Genomic DNA, 16,142 nt, shown 5'->3' on the forward strand with positions numbered 1-16,142 from the left:
TACTGGCCTGAAATTGTCCACAAATGGACTTAAAAATAGAAGTAAAAGAAAAAAAAAAAGTCATGGACATTCAGAATTGGCATTTAGCTGGAACACCAGAGATCCTTAAAGGGTAATTTGCATATATCCCATGTTGCCTCCAATACAAGAGGGTTGAGGTATCACACAGTGGAAAGTCTAGCTTTGCTAGACTTTTTCTTTTTATATTCATGAAGTAGCAAAAAGCATACCAAGAACTAAGCTAATACAGGAATGGAAAAATGATATTCTGACGTAAGGGATGCATGCAATTAGGTTACAGAGAATAGGCAAGGGTGGGCTGGAATTTGCTAGAGAAAGCTGGCAAAGGAACCGAAGGATTGGTGACAGAATGGGAACAGGCCAAGAAGACATTTGGAGTGCAGGCTACAGACTGCCTTCCCTATCAAGGACTGATAGGTAAATCTCTTTACCTTAAAGTGAAAGACCTGCAATGGTTGGGTTTTTAGTTGAATCTAGAAGAGAAGTTATTGTTAAAGGGAGAATTAGTAAGGCATACAAAATATTGCACGACAACTACAGCAATCAGAAGAGGTCAGAAAAGATTGGGAAGGGAGAGAGATTAGATGAAGAATTCACAAACAATGGAAGGATATATGTATGTCTCCCAAATATGCAACTAAGTATTGAAAATGTATGATTTTTGCATAGAAGTATTTGTGTAGATTTTTTTTTTTATTATTATTCCAAGCAAACTTCAAAGAATTGTTCCTTGGGTAGATGACAAATGTTAATGCTGTGATGGCGAAGAGGTATTTCGGATCATAGGTTCATACTAGGCTATCTGCCCTAGGGCATTTATAAGCCTAGCCAGAATGTGTTTGGCTTTCGCCACCCATTTTAAATTAATTTTGCTATGCCCTTTTTTGAGGTTAGTATACTGTGCCTCTAATAGTGACACAGAAGTGATACCCGGGGTAAACCTACGATCTTCCATCCACTCATCAAGATTCCTCTTGGAGAGGAAATGAGGGACTCTGCCTAACCTGGACTGGGATTTTATTCCAGAGTGAAGGGAGCCTCTGGGTTATGAATCTGTCCCTCCAGCATGTCCTATTTATTTCGGTGCTGAGGTTCAAGTCTCTCGAGCGTGTAGCTCGATGGGATTTGGATTTTCTGAGGTGCAGCATGTCCATTAATTCCGGGTTAGACATGGCTTTATACGTCAGGCACAGATCGCCTCTGAACAGGCGGTATGCCACTGAGTAGAGCTGGAGTTTCTTTAACCGGGCAGCATATGGCATCTGTTTGAGCCCTTCGATCCTCTTGGTGAGGTACTTTTGGGGTCTTTCCAGTTGCTGCAGGTGTCTGGTAAGGTACATCCCAAAAGGGGCATTGTACTCAATTATGGGCCTGATGAGGGATGAGTAAAGAGGCACGATGACCTCCCCTGATCTAGATGTGAATCTCTTCATGATTAGGTGGGCTATATAAAATGTTTTTCTAACCACTTTGGCCACGTGGTTGTCAAATGAGAGACTGCTATCAACTTGGGTCCCCAGGTCCCTAATTACTTCTTCTGTACTTAATGGATTACCACCTATGTGGTAATTTGTGGGCACTTTGTTTTTGCCAAAGGGGATGACTATACACTTTTTGGCGTTTAGCTTGAGGCCATGGCTCTGGCACCAGTTGTCTGTTTCTAGGAGGCCCTTTTTGGAGGATGCTTGTCTCGGCTGGAGAGTCGATTATGGCGCCCAGTTTGCAGTCATCTGCGAACTTGGCCAGCCACAGCCCTTCCGTGTTGGCCTGTACCTCCGAGAAATATATATCTAACAAGAGAGGTCCCAGGACTGAGCCTTGTGGGACGCCACTTGTAACTGGTTTGGAGTCTGACATGGCTCCAGCAATTCTAACCATGTGGGTTCTGTCCTTGAGCCAGTTTGCAACCCATCTAGTGACATAGGGGTTTATATTTAAGCTGGTGAGCATATCTATAATGCCCGAGTGGGGTATTGTATCGAAGGCTTTTGCGAGATCCAAAGGTAGGCTGTGTGGACCACCTTCCCCCTCGTCAATGGCCTTGGTGACCATTTCAAAGAAATCAACCAGGTTTAGGAGGCAGGATCTGCCCTTAAAGCCGAACTGGGTAGGATCCAGTGTCTGTAGGTCCCCAATATCTTTATTTATGAGGTCCATGATGATCCTTTCCATAGCTTTGCAGACCAAGCTAGTCAGGCTTATGGGGCGATAGTTTCCAGGATCCGTTGAGGCACCACCTTTGTGGAGAGGGACCACAGTTGCTGTACGCCACTCTTTGGGTACATATCCTGTAGTAAGGCTGAGATTGAACAGTAGTTTTATGTTTGGGTTTAGCTCTTCTTGGAGTTCATGTAGGGCAGCCCAGGACACAGTCTGGTCCCATTGATGCTGTGTTTTTTGCTTTGGAGAGGGCGGCTCTTACCTGAGCATCTGAGATGTCAGGGGGGCAGCACTCTGCTGGGATAGATATTTGCCCTTTTGGTGGGGAAGGAGAAGTTTGCGCTGAACCTGTCAGCTAGGATGTTGGCAATGTCTGTGGGTTCGGTGTATTTTTTGTCATTTTGGACTAATTCTGAGCATATCTGAGAATTACCACCCAGGTTCCTAACATAACTAAAGAAAGCCTTGTGATTATCCTTAGTGTCCTGTGCAATTTTTCTCTCGAAGCTGGCCTTAGACGATTTTATGAGTGCTCGTAGTTTTTTGCTAATACTGATCAGAGATGCCTTCCCGTTTTGGAATTTTGCTCTATCATTTAGTAGCTTCCTCCATCTATTGTATAGTTTGTTTATGGCTGGGGTCCACCAGACAGGACGTCTGCCTTTGGAGGATTGGGTCTTGGTTTTATTTGGGATCGCATGATCCATGCATTCCTGAAGGTGTTCATAGAATGCATTTATAAAGGATTCTGCGGTCTGGGCCGTATTTTCCACAGGCCCGGGGGCTTTGAAGGATTCCACCTCGGTTTTGAGGAGTGTGAAATGTGCTTTAGAGAAGTTTTTCACTGTGGTTTTCTGGGCAGGGGGTGGTGTCGGGATGTGAATATCCAGTGGGATTAGTTTATGGTCTGATCTTAGCAGTGAGGGATACACTTCTGGTCTGGAGCATAGAGTCCCATGTTGGTGATGATCAGGTCCAGTATGTTTCCCCTCTCATGGGAGTGGTAACAAGTTGTTCCATAGCATTTGAGTTTATAAATTCTAGGAACCTTTGGGCTAGGGTGTTGGAGCTAGAGTAATGCTCCCAGTCTAGGTTTGGGTAGTTGAAGTCGCCCAATATAATGGTGTTTGGAGAGACCTTCATATTTTCCAGTGTTCTCAGGAAGGCCGATTGGGGTTCCTGGGTTAGGGAGGGTGGTCTGTAGCAGGCTATAAACTGGAAGGCAGTTTTACCCACTGTTAGTTGCACATGGATAGTCTCCGATGCTTTGTGCTGTGCCACCAACCTGGAGGTGTGGGTATCTTTGATGAATATTGATACTCCCCCTCCTTTTGTGGGTCGGTCCAAGTTTTGGGGCCGAAAAGCATGGTATGAGGTATAACCTGGTAGTGCTGGGGTGCTCTCGGGAGCCTTGAACCAGGTTTCTGTTACTGCACAGATATCGATGTTCTCCATGCTAAGGAGAGTTTCGAGTTACGTTTTTGGAGTGCAATAAGATGACAGACTTTAAAAATTCCCTACAGAGTACTCCGTCAGGATTCAAGTGGCTGCCAAAACACAATTACTAGAAATCGGAGTCTAAACCAACTGTACTTGAAGTAGTGAATATTGTAGAAGGGATAAAAGAACAGGAAGTGGAATCTTTAGAAAATGGTAGAAACAATTATATAAAAATGGAAATGATGGGAACAATACGTGCAGAAAAGCGTTTTGCAGGAGGAGATTAAGGTTTAAGAAAAGACAGGAACTGAACAATTTATGTAATGCCGGATTGATTATATTGTATAGAACATATGCGATATATATATATATATATATATATATATATATATATATATATATTACACACACACACACGACGTTTGTAAATGTGACTTAATATGGTTTGCTTACTTTTATATAAATGTAAGTCTGCCTATGTCAAGTGAATATTCAATAATGTTTTGCAAAGATTTTTGTTGTTAAAACAGTCAAATACCTAAGAGTGAGTTCATTGAAGAACCCATTAGGGTTACTTACACAGACCATAAAATAGAAAGCTTTACCTTAAAAGAAATGGAAACTACTAGAAATTGACTTGGAACAGGTACAAGCCATGCAGACACATATTTTACCCATACCATTATATCTTTTAGAAGCACTCCCTCTAAACCAAGGAGTCATCATTTTTAGGGACATAGAAAATGGGATGAAACTTTTTGTATGGTGTTGCAGCAAACCTAGACTACCTTGGGATAAACTGATGCTATCTAAGGATTGGGGGAACTATGTATCCCTGACCCAAGGGCTTACTGGACAGCATCTAACTTAAAAGATTTGAAAAGGCATTATGCTGAGAACCCAGCTAGATTGGCAATTCTCAGTAAACAATTGCTATGATCTCAATACTTAAACCTGGAAATTTACCTGTAGAGGAATACAGGTCTGGGATATTTCAAAATTTGGAAGGAAGTTCGGTACGCTAGGAAAGATGGTCAACTCAGGAAAATTTGAAGGAAGCTATCGTATTAGAGGTAAGGCAAAGTAATGCTTTTAGTGGGAAACAAAAAGAGCAGAGAGGTAAAACTTGGGAACATTTAAAAGAAGTTCAAACCTCTGTAACTTGGAACAGATTTAAAGACATATGCAAAGATACAAGAATGGATTTTACAATAAATACAAGAGTTCCCAAGGAAAATTTATGCAAGCATAAAAAAAAAAAAAGATGCAATGGGTGTGACAGAGGGGCAAAGGTGGATGGAAATTTTAAGATGCACACTAGCATGAATAAAAAGTAAATGATTATTATCAGGAATATATGAAGCCATAAAAAGAACAAAAATGTCTATAAAATATAAAACTGAAAAGGAGGGAGAAAGATTATAGAAGGTGGATCTGAAAGAAACCCATTAGAAAAAGTGTCTGTAATGGACTGAAGGCAGTAAAAGATTAGGAAATATCAAGTAACTGTTTGAAAATATCTGCATAAATATTTTTATACATCTCAGCAGTTATACAAAATGGTTATAGGAAAGACTAGAAATTTAAGTGCAGGAAATTTATAAGCATAATTTCTAAACAACTTCATGCATTTATAAAATAATCAAAATTACTATACATAACTTCCACACAAAAACTTTTCAAAAGCAAAACAAAGCTATTATTTTATCTCAAGTTTCATTTAGTCATGCTCTTTACAGTCTGTTTTAATAATCTGATCAGGAATAAATTTGCCACTAGGTACTATACAGTTGACCTCACCTAAATATCAGCACTAATGCACAAGACTCTAAATCTAGAAATCCTAAACTGCCATTCTCCAAGGGTCTAACCTGGCTGTTACAAGATGTTCTAGGTTTCTGGGGGTACCCAAAGAAGCAGATCAGTATTTCTTCCATTTTTTTTTAAATAATGCCTTTTTAGGTAAAGCAAGTCATTGGAGCAAATATAACAAATTGGGTAGTAGTATTTCAATGAGCATTAGCCTCCTTAGGTTTTGCACAAACTATCCAAGTGGTCTCTTCTGGCACAGATGTTCCTTATCACATAACTGTTTGCGAAAACATACCACACCAAGAACACAACATTCCAGATATAGCAGAGGCTCAAAAGCCCCATTGCCACAACAAAATAAACCATGGAGAAGGTTATTTACTAACCTTTCCCAATCAAATATTGTAATGCAACATGGTAGAAGCGGAACATTTAGAATAGCCACTTATTTTTTCTTGAGGTTTAAATCAAATTTAAATTCCTGCATTTCAACCTTATTGCTGGTGTGTATGGGTGTACAAGCATGATGAAAAACAGCTGAACTCAGCAGCGTAAGACATTTAACAGAATCACGATGTGGATTCAAATAAATTACACAAATACCCTGTTGCATAACTTAACCATTAATTACCTTTGTAAATTGTTTAATGGCTGCCCTCGGTTTCTACTTCCACACATACTTCGCTCTGATACAAGATAGTCTGAAGCTGGAAATGTTTTATCCATTTCTTAAGAATGCCACTTCTTCAAATTTATTCCATTTAAGAAAAATGAGACAAGGGTTTGTGTTTGGTGAGGAGGGGGTACACTTAGCAAGGTAACTCCTAGTATGGAAAATCAGCAGCATGGGGTAGCAACGTAATATCTCTAATACACTGTTGATTACATAACTCTCAACTCTGAGTCAGGGACACAGCCAAAGATAATGGGGGCAAAGGCCCAAAATCATGGACAATTTTTAAATATTATTTTGATTCACAAAAAGCTAATAGAATATATTTGCATCAACACATGAATGATTTCAAGTGGGAGTCCTGAAGTCCCCTTCTGACATACAGGCACTCCTACAGGAGTTTACGATTGGCAGTAGATGGTGTATGAATAAAAGGCTCAAGCACAACACCAAAAAGTGCAGCATTGTAGCATTTGGTTAAGTATCCCCTAGCTCCAGTGCATAACATAGATACCACACCACTTCCAAATGAAAAGGCAGTGGAATAAAGAGGGATAGAATTGTCATGCAGCACCTAACCCTTCTCAGTAACAATGTGTCTCTCCAAGTTAAGCATTGTGACATACTGTCTGTCTTTAAATAGGAATTGGAAACCTGGATGGGTATTCCTAAATTAATTCCTGGTATTACTCCTAGAAAAAGGAGGCAAGTCCTAAGGGTGGGTACTGGCATGGCAGAAATGGCCTTGTGGCTCAAGTGCCTTGTAATTTCCACAATCCCAAAAGACTGACAAACAAAAAAAACTCTTGATACATCTGGCCAGTGTTAGTAGTATAAACTTGGCAGTGCAAATGCCCACTCAGTGACTGGAAACAGTGGTTCCTTCCACTCAGAATATTACAGTAGTAACTGTCAAACCTTACTAACATATTAATATTATGACAGCTAAAGACTGGAGAGGCCCAGTGTTTTCCATTATCACCCTTACCTATTTACTACAAAATCAAGAATTTGCTAAGAAACAGCATATGAACATGAAGTAATCTCTGTGACAGTCGAGAAGAATAGTTCTCAATCTCTTACAGTCAGAATCAGGGACAAATCCAGGAATAATGAAGGACAATATAAAAATATTTGTTTAATTCTGTCACCTTTCGCATTAATACTATGTACATGCATTTTCTGAAAGAAAGAAAGAAAAAGTCTATAATTTTAATGACCACCTTTTTCCTAAAACTGCCTGTTTTAGGACGGCCACTGCATGATTTTGAGACAAAAAAATCAAGGGCAATTGAGCAGTACAGTTGATGCAAGGCTGGCTGTAGGACAGCTGGATTAATTTGGTCCAATAGAGCCCCACTCCTACAGGGGAGCACTGAACTAGGCTATAACAGGATCATTATGCCTTTTGCAATCTGCAAGCTTTGCCTGAAAGACAGTATATCAAAAGTACAGGGCATTTTCCTACTTGTAGTCTTCCTTCTGCATAGCTACACATCTCACGAGTAGAGCAATTTATACTTCCTGTCATGTACTGCATCAATGGCTAGTCTAGTATTGTGTAGTACCCTATCATTTGAACAGTTTAGCTGCTTATGCTGCCATAGTTACTGCTTCCAAGTGCTTAACAGGGTTTTCAAACCAAAAAATGAGGTTGTATTAACAATCTTGTGTTGTGTGTACTGTTTCAGCTGCAGTCACAAAAGATACTAACCGGGTTTCATATGAAGCCCAATAGGGGGCACTATGTTTTATTTTGCTGCCATGAGGGGTATGACAGACTGCCAAAAAAAAAAAAAAAAAAAGTATTATAGAATAATCATCCTTTGCCAGTATGAAAATAAGCAACAGTAAAAGCACAAAAAAATGCGCATTCAGTTGAGTGAAGCAAAGGTGGATATAAAAATTATTTTACTTTGCTACAAAAGGGAAAAACAATAGAAGCTACTTGACTAATTACTCCAGGGATACCATAGTACTGGAGTCAAACATAAAATAAGTGGAAGGACTAGAGGAAACAAAAAAAAACGGTTGACCTTGCTGAGGGAGAATTTTTCAGGGAAGCACACTGCAAGAAAGCTTAAATTATGTAGGTTTAGTATGTTCTCCCTACATCTGTGTACATTTCCTTAAACCAATTTGATTTCCTCCCACTTTCCGAAATATACTCCTTAGTAGCTACACTAAATTATTTGTACATGTAATCCTTACTGCTGCCCTTTTAGCCTGGGCTATGGCTGGAAATAATATGCAAGAATTGATCCACTTACCAGTTTAACAAATAAAGAAAACTTTCAGAAACATGTGCAAGTCTGGGCGTAACTGAAGTGTATTAACCCACCAGATGCACAGTAGCAAGCCCCTCCCAAACCCCGCCTGCGAGCATGTTGCTTACTACGCCCACGGCTCCGAGCATGCAGATTGCCGCGCCCACTGCTATCTTTGCTTTAAAATCCCAACACCTTGCAACAGAAAAACACATTCATTAAATCAAAGCTTTTTTCTTGTGATCTGAACTGTATCATGCCCCAAGCCCCAAGTATGGTTAAAACAGATACACAATTTTCAATAGTGACTCTACCTGCAAAACTATCACCAGATGAGGAAAGGGATTGTACATGAAAACAGACACCTTACTTTCTAAGGGCAAGAACAAAATGAAACAAAATAATGTATATTTCACCATACTATCAAGTTAAAAAAAAAAAACAATCTTACATTAGCGTTTGTTAATGGTTAGCTCTATTGCCTTTTGCTGTACTGTTTCTGCTAATCAGCTGACAAGTACAACATTGTAACACCTTGACACTTGTTACTCAGTTGTAAATATGCCAGGAATAAACATCATTTTATGTATTACATTTTCACCTTTCCATACAACTGACAGGAGATCTTCCTATAAAATCATTCAAGACCCACCAAGGAACCACACTCACGAACTTGCAAATAAATCAGTCAAACAGAACTGCGCTAACAAAAAGAGCAATCAAATCTGACTGAATGTGACCATAATAATATTGATGACATCAGTGTATTACATGCGTAACTTTAGTTCAAACTGCTTTTTTTTTGCTCCTTTGGGTCGCCTCAAAAATAAAAACATTTAAAGGAATTGAGTTAAGTATTAGCACTGTGTGTCAATGGATAGGGATAAATACTCAACGCAACACCTTCACATACATCGTGTAATTTCAATGGAAATCTATAGTATTCTGTGTGTATAATAAACAGTACGTTTATTAGATTATTCAATGGAAATCTATAGTGTTCTGTATGTATAATAAACAATAAGCAGTGAAGCACTGTGTGACAATCACAGTAGATTGTCATTAATCTACGCCCAACTGCATGTCAATCACGGCAGACATACCCATTACTCGACAGTGGGTTAATACACTTCAATTACGCCCAAGTCTGATACCATTTCTAAGGACAAGCATTAGATTATTACTAAACATTCTGAAACAGGTCAACAGCTTTATGGGGTTTTGTGAAAACACCAAGCAGGAGAATTAACTTGGCAAAAGACTCCTGACAATTCAGAGGTGGTGCAAGAGATAATTGGAAGACCCTGAAGAAAGAAAAATAATAAGAGATGAAAATGCATAATGGAGATAAACTTCCCAGGCTCTCTGCAACCATCAAGGCCATGGGTTCATTTAGCTTACACCTACTGAAACCCAGTAACATTGTACATACAAGATAGAAGTGAGAGACTGTTTTTTTTTAACCTGGTACGTTTCAAATGAACCTATTTTAGAATAGCTTAATCTATTCTGATTTGTCTGCAATACCTTCCAAAGGTAGTGGTGTGTGTAGAGTACTTCATTTACCAAGCAAATGCATAGTTTACTTCCACGTAATGCTTTTTGACAATCTATAAGCGAATAAAAATATTATCTTTTAATGTACATTAAAGCATATATTCCAGATATTCTGAAATAAAGTTAAATCCAGAGGGAAGAAGGGGTCAAGTTATGGGCCCCACCAAACGGTCCAAATACTAGAGAAGGTGAGCCCTGCGTTGACTAATCTCATTCATACAGCTTACCTGTCAACATTAAAGAGCATAGTGCTGGCCAAGCTCCTAAAAAAAAAAAAAAAAAAAAAAAAAAGAGGGGCACTAACTTTTGGAATAGAAGGTACATGGATATTTCACCCCATCTAGTTAGTGATGGGGAATCTTTGTACATACTTATTCTAGTTATTTAATAGACTATACACCTTAACATATCTTAGAGGAAATCAGACGAAAAATATCAATAAATCTAGGGGGAAAAAAGCAAAATCGGAGGTCACAACCCACAGCGCTATGCCTAAATAACAGCAACTGACGGTATCTAAATAAAACGGTAGTCGGTCAAGCTACTGATTTATGAATTTATGAGAAACATAAAAGAGGATTAAAGTAGGAAGCTCGGATCTAAGCTTGCATTAGGAATACAAAGTCGCCATTTCTTCCATCTTAGGATCCAGATAAAGGGTACAATGATACACTAAATACACCGCGGAAGCAGCGTTTCCTTCTGTTGAATGAGCACTACTTGAAATCTCTGCTGATGTAAGCACTGCCAAAACATCTCCCTATCAGCAGACCTGTTGTCGCCCATTTTTTCTTCCTATAGCAACAAAACGACGAGCCTCCTCTCGACTTCTGTGCGCATGTTCTGTGACAGACTATGTGCCGTGTTTTTGGCTAGAACAGGGTCACGAACTCTGACCCCTCCCGAACCGAAGCAACCTAAAGATAAACATTTTATTCTTCTGACTACCATTACTACATACAACAAAAAGGTAAGAAGTAGAAGTAGTAGAATAAGAACCATGTTCTGGGACATCCGACGTTGACTGAGAGGCCTACCAGCGAGCGTCAGCAGTAAAATATGGTCAAACTGCGATCAATCCTTTCCAGTACTGTATAGCTGTATACTAAAAACACTGCAAACATGTTGATCCACCTTTCTAGAATGCACACAATTATAGCGTGCTGCAGAATTGCAGCACATACCACAGAGACTGAAAAACACGATGCACGTTAAGTGACTAAAAGTCCGAAAAAGCCACGTTTGTGATGTAACACCTGGTACCTTCCGCGAAGCAAGTTGTTTTTACCTAGGGTTACTTAAAGTGCGTTTCTCTTGCAGTTGCGGCCTGAGCATGGCCTACTTCTTGGCTGTTAACCCTGACGAGTTAGTCCTTTGAAATTCTCCTTTAAAGACCCAATATGGAGCACTGTTTTCTTAAGCACTGCACTATTTGGGTGCAAGGGATAGTCTGTCACTCCTATGATACCGCTACTTGACCTGATTTGACGACAGCGTGCTTTAACCCCTCAAATCTGACCTTTCACCTACAGGAAAAGCTTACTTTTCTCCTCCATCTTGGATTAAATTTGGCGAGGAGGGGGTGTCTTGTTTTTATGTCCCTTTAATTTAATAAATGTCACGATGTGTGATTTTGAATTGTAGTGTGGTGTTTTGTAGTTGGAAATGGTAGCTGTTCATTAACTGTATATTTCTGATGTCGCGATGAAGTGTGGATAGAAATTTGTGTTTTATGAAGCGACCAAAAATATGTGGTTTTATGAATTTATATTGAGGAAGTTTAATGTTTAACGCTTCAGAACTGGGGGTTGCTTTTCTTGCTTCAGTTGTAGAGCCATTTTGCTGAAGTATTTCTTTTTTTTTTTTTGTCCGTGCATTTTTGATTGGGAGGTCCAGCTCCGTTTAGAGTGCCTAACTGTTTATCTCCTAAACATTTTACAGGCTCATAACGGGAATATACGTGATTTAATCCGTCTGTTTGTAGAATACCATGCAGTACATGCAAGGAAATAATAGAATCTAAAGCTGGCACTGCTTTTACAGTTCTATATACATGGTTATATGTGCATGTATTTATCGATATATATATATATATATATATATATATATATATATATAATGTGTGTGTGTGTGTGTGTGTGTATACATATATAAGTATGCTGTTTGTGTAAGTGTAAGCGTAGGTATGTGCGCGCGCTAATATGTGGGGTGTGTATATCACAGACGTTATGGTCTGGTTATGAATTTTAACTGGTGTATATGCTGGAGACATGGATACCAAGCAGTTCACCCTCAGAGGTGAATATTGGCATCCGTGTAGCGTGTATATAGTAAAAGATTGATTGGCGACCCGCTCATAATTCTTTGTAGCATGTGGAGCTTTATTTGTTCCATGTACTACCAGTTAAAGCAGTAAAGGTGGGGTGAGGGTGCAGGAGCTCGAAATGTGTTACTGTATTTGAAAGCTGGCAAAGACCAGCACAGCAAGCAGAAACAAAGTGTTCCTGTGTAGAACTAAGGGCTTTAAAAGTTGTTGGACACTTTTTTTTTAATCTGCCTTATTTTCTATATGTATGTGTGGCAGTGTGAAGTTATAATTTTTAAAAGCTGTTTTACTTTCTGCCACTGCTGTTTACCAGCTGGCACTGCCTTTTGTTAGTCCCGGTCTTGACACCAAGTCTTGGCAGTAGTGGGGCATCCTTAAGCTTTTGTTAAAGCACCCCTAAGCATTGTCAAGTTTGGGTCTTGCACGAGACAAGTTTTATTGTTTTCTGGCTTTAGATCCAAAGCACAGCTGTTTTACTGTTAGACTTGTACTTTTGTTTAGATATCATAACAATAAGTTGCAGTGTGTATTGTAGTTTCTCATTTACTTTGACTGAATGTTTAAGATATAATTTTGACCATGTTGAATTTTGCTTTGAAAACTTTAAGGGTAATCATTTTAGGGACACACTTTTTAAGCTGTTGTGTGACATTTAACAATTATATTTTTAAGAAAGTATTTCTTAGTACTTGCTTCTGTTCTTGCTCCTTAATAACTAACACACTCAACTCTTATCTCTGAACAGTCTTGTAGGGGCTACCTGTTTCCTACTCCTTTTCCCCCATCTTCTCCTCTCTTCTCAATACTATCACCCTGTATCTGCTTTCTTCTTCATTGTCCCAGCTTTCTTAATTCACTTCCAAAACATCCTCTTCTTAGTTAATCTTACGACCCTATACTCCTGTATTTCATACACCTGCTGCTCACCATCCTAATCCTAACATCAACTTCAAGCCATTCATATACTATCATTAACTACCATACTACTGCTGTTTTACACCCAATACTTAAACTTTCTACTTTTTATAACCTATAAAACAGTTTATTATGTCAGTGACTTAATCTCCTCTTTAGTAATGTATATTTCTTCCTAGAATCTTTGAACTCTTCACTGTAAATTTTATGTACTCGCATGTTAAATTGTGTTGTGTCTATAACTGCAAGTGTGCACATGTTAAACTGTGTTAGTCTGCAGTTGTATGTAGAGTGTAAACGTAACTGTGAAGTTTAATAATGTCAGTGTTTTATGTGGATCTTTTCTCCCTGGGCCTCTGCTGAAAATGGGTTACTGACCCAATTGGACTTTACCGATTACCAAATGTCAACAAATAGTCATTTTGGTAAATTGCATTTTTGATGAAATGCACCAAGTGTCATCATTCAGATTGTGGTGGACTGGAGATGGTGTATTAAACATTTATGCTCAGAATGTTAAGTTTGGGGAGTTACTGACATTTGTTGGAAATATTTTTTTAATGCATCCATTTAAATGGTCCATTGTTGTGCATGGTTGTAACTTTTTAATTGTATGGAATTGTGGTATGCTATTTTCAGAGTAATTTTATGGATCTCTTTGTCATACTTTTGTATGTCATTGCATAGTTCCATTTGCAAAGGTTTGCAGTTTATAATTTGTGTTTGTTTACAGGGAGAGTCCGGCTGGGTAATACCCATTTTCAGCAGAGGCCTAGGGAAAAACTCCATTTGTTTACATTGCATTATGCTTAGTTCCAGTTAAAAAACAGAGTAGTTGCATTTCTATTTACGTATATATATGTTAAGTAGTTACATGCACTCGTTTTAAGATTTTACAGAGATGGTTTACTTAAGAGCCCACATGCAACTTAGTGGATTGTACAGGCAGCAGATGTATAAAAATTATTTTGTCATTTCAATGCGAGGTTGAGTGTGTTCTGTTTAAGGGTAATATTTGAAGAGTGTCATACGATGAGCACAAAGTCGTAACCTGCTGATGAACATGTGCCAGGACTGGGGTGTGTAAAGTTTTTATATCCACTGTATATGTGTGTGTGTGTGTGTGTTTGTATATGTATATAAATATGGTATAAATGTGTGTGTGGGTGTAATCAAAAACAGAATAATCATTTGGAAGAACAGTTTGTAGGAGTGTAAAGAAAATAGTAAATGCACACGAGTGTTTGTCTATGAATGTGATATAGTTAAATTAACATTTTTTTATAGTGCAGGAAAGTAGGAATATGTAGGGAGATGAAAGTTTGACAGTGTGAAGATGTACTGGATCACACTGTAGAGGTTAGCGTGTATGTGTGAGTGCTTGCTGGTTCGGGACAGGGAAGTGTTGGGCAGCTAGTTATTTCCCCATCTTACAGGTTCGATGAAGTGCACGTTGTTTGGGCTTTCGATGATGTACTTTTGCTGTTTTGCACTTCAATGTTTAGTCCATTCTAAGACTAACCATAGAACCGCTTTGGTGTGTGTGTGTGTGTGTGTGTGTGTGTGTGTGTGTGTGTGTGTGTGTGTGTGTGTGTGTGTACATACAGCAAAAGTAAAAAATACATTGTGGGGGAATGCATCCCGTACACCCTCCTGCTACTTAAATATAACTCCAAGATCACATGACAGTGAGGAAAGAGAGACACTTCCTTACCCCACTATTCAACAGTCTTGTACTAAAACACAGTGCAAGTGGTACCTTCTGCTGTACTGTGAAATATTTTGGTATCCTATCTCTAACAAGTCCAGAACTAGTAAGTGTGGCCTGATGTTGATGATTCTTGTTATTGTTTAATGTGTGAAAATGTATTGAGTATGTTTTAATCTTTTATTATATACAATTTTTAAATGCAGCGCATTGTTTTTAAGTTAGGCCTTATTAAACTGTTTTCTAAAAGGGTTAATAAATTGTCATTTCGTGACTTTATGAATTTCACGAAGTGATAGCTTTCGTGGCTTACTTGCAAAAATAGATCTGTGGGCCTTAAAGTAAAACACATTTAATATTTTAAATCTTTACAGATTTTTGCTTGTTCTTATATCGATTTAAACTGTTTTGTATGTTAATTTACAATTTTTCTAAAATGTGCATTCATTTTTCTCATGTTGATGGTCATATGTTTTGTTAAAAAACAGATGGTAGCCAAGCTTAATTTGTAATGTTGCTGTGTCATCTATCGACCTAGTCACAACGTTTAGTGATAGTAGGACGTTGTTATGAAACTAATGTTGATTCTGGAGAAATGCTTTTTTTTTTTTTTTTTTTTTTTGTTTAAGGTATTTGTTTTCCTAGTCCTTGACCTCCCATGTTCAGTTACGGATGGTAGCTGTGCACAGTATGTTTCTCAGATTGAAATACATTAGCATGGATCATGCTGTATTTCAAAGTACTTTCATGAGAGTATAATGAAGATGTTAATGTACTGATACAAAGTTTCAGATATTGTTTGCCCATTGTTGCCACTTTAAACTCTGAGCCCCATGCAGCCGCATGTGGCAGAAAGTAAAATTAAAGTGTCATACAGCCGGCTATTATTAGAGAGTACTGCTGCCTTACTATATAAAGTGCTGGATGCTTGGCTATCAGTAACTGCATGAGGTTCTGAACTGTAAAACTAACCTTTAGACTACTCAGTGAAGGCTTCTGTCTAATAAATTCTTGGTCTAATAATGTTTATATTTAAGTCAGGGTGTTGTCATACTGTACAAACTATAGTTTTTACTGGCTGTTTTTCAAAACATCATCAGTTAAGTTAGCACCAGTCTCTTGAAATACTGTATAGTGTATTTTATGAATGTTGTTTCAGTTTTATCTTTTTCTTAATTTTTGCAAGTACTGTGGGAGGGTGACAGTGGTGCAGCATGTAGCATTGTCACTTCACAGCAAGAGGTTCCCTGGTTTGAGGCTCAG

At 38.5% G+C, this 16,142-nt stretch overlaps 1 protein-coding gene across 3 annotated transcripts in view; it reads left to right on the forward strand.

Moving 5' to 3' along the window:
- The first annotated feature begins 10,355 nt into the window (after positions 1–10,355).
- The window catches only part of NR2C1 (nuclear receptor subfamily 2 group C member 1), a 781,592-nt gene continuing 775,805 nt past the window's right edge, over positions 10,356–16,142 (forward strand). For 2 of the 3 annotated variants that reach the window (XM_044087639.1, XM_044087640.1), the window contains exon 1: positions 10,357–10,900. The gene's annotated coding sequence lies outside the window, so the exon portion shown is untranslated. Of the gene's footprint in view, positions 10,901–16,142 lie in introns of all 3 variants that reach the window. The other variant, XM_044087641.1, reaches the window with a different exon arrangement.

This window comes from Protopterus annectens, chromosome 11.part0 (assembly GCF_019279795.1).
Source record: "Protopterus annectens isolate FY-2018-M chromosome 11.part0, PAN1.0, whole genome shotgun sequence".
NCBI lineage: Eukaryota > Metazoa > Chordata > Ceratodontiformes > Protopteridae > Protopterus > Protopterus annectens.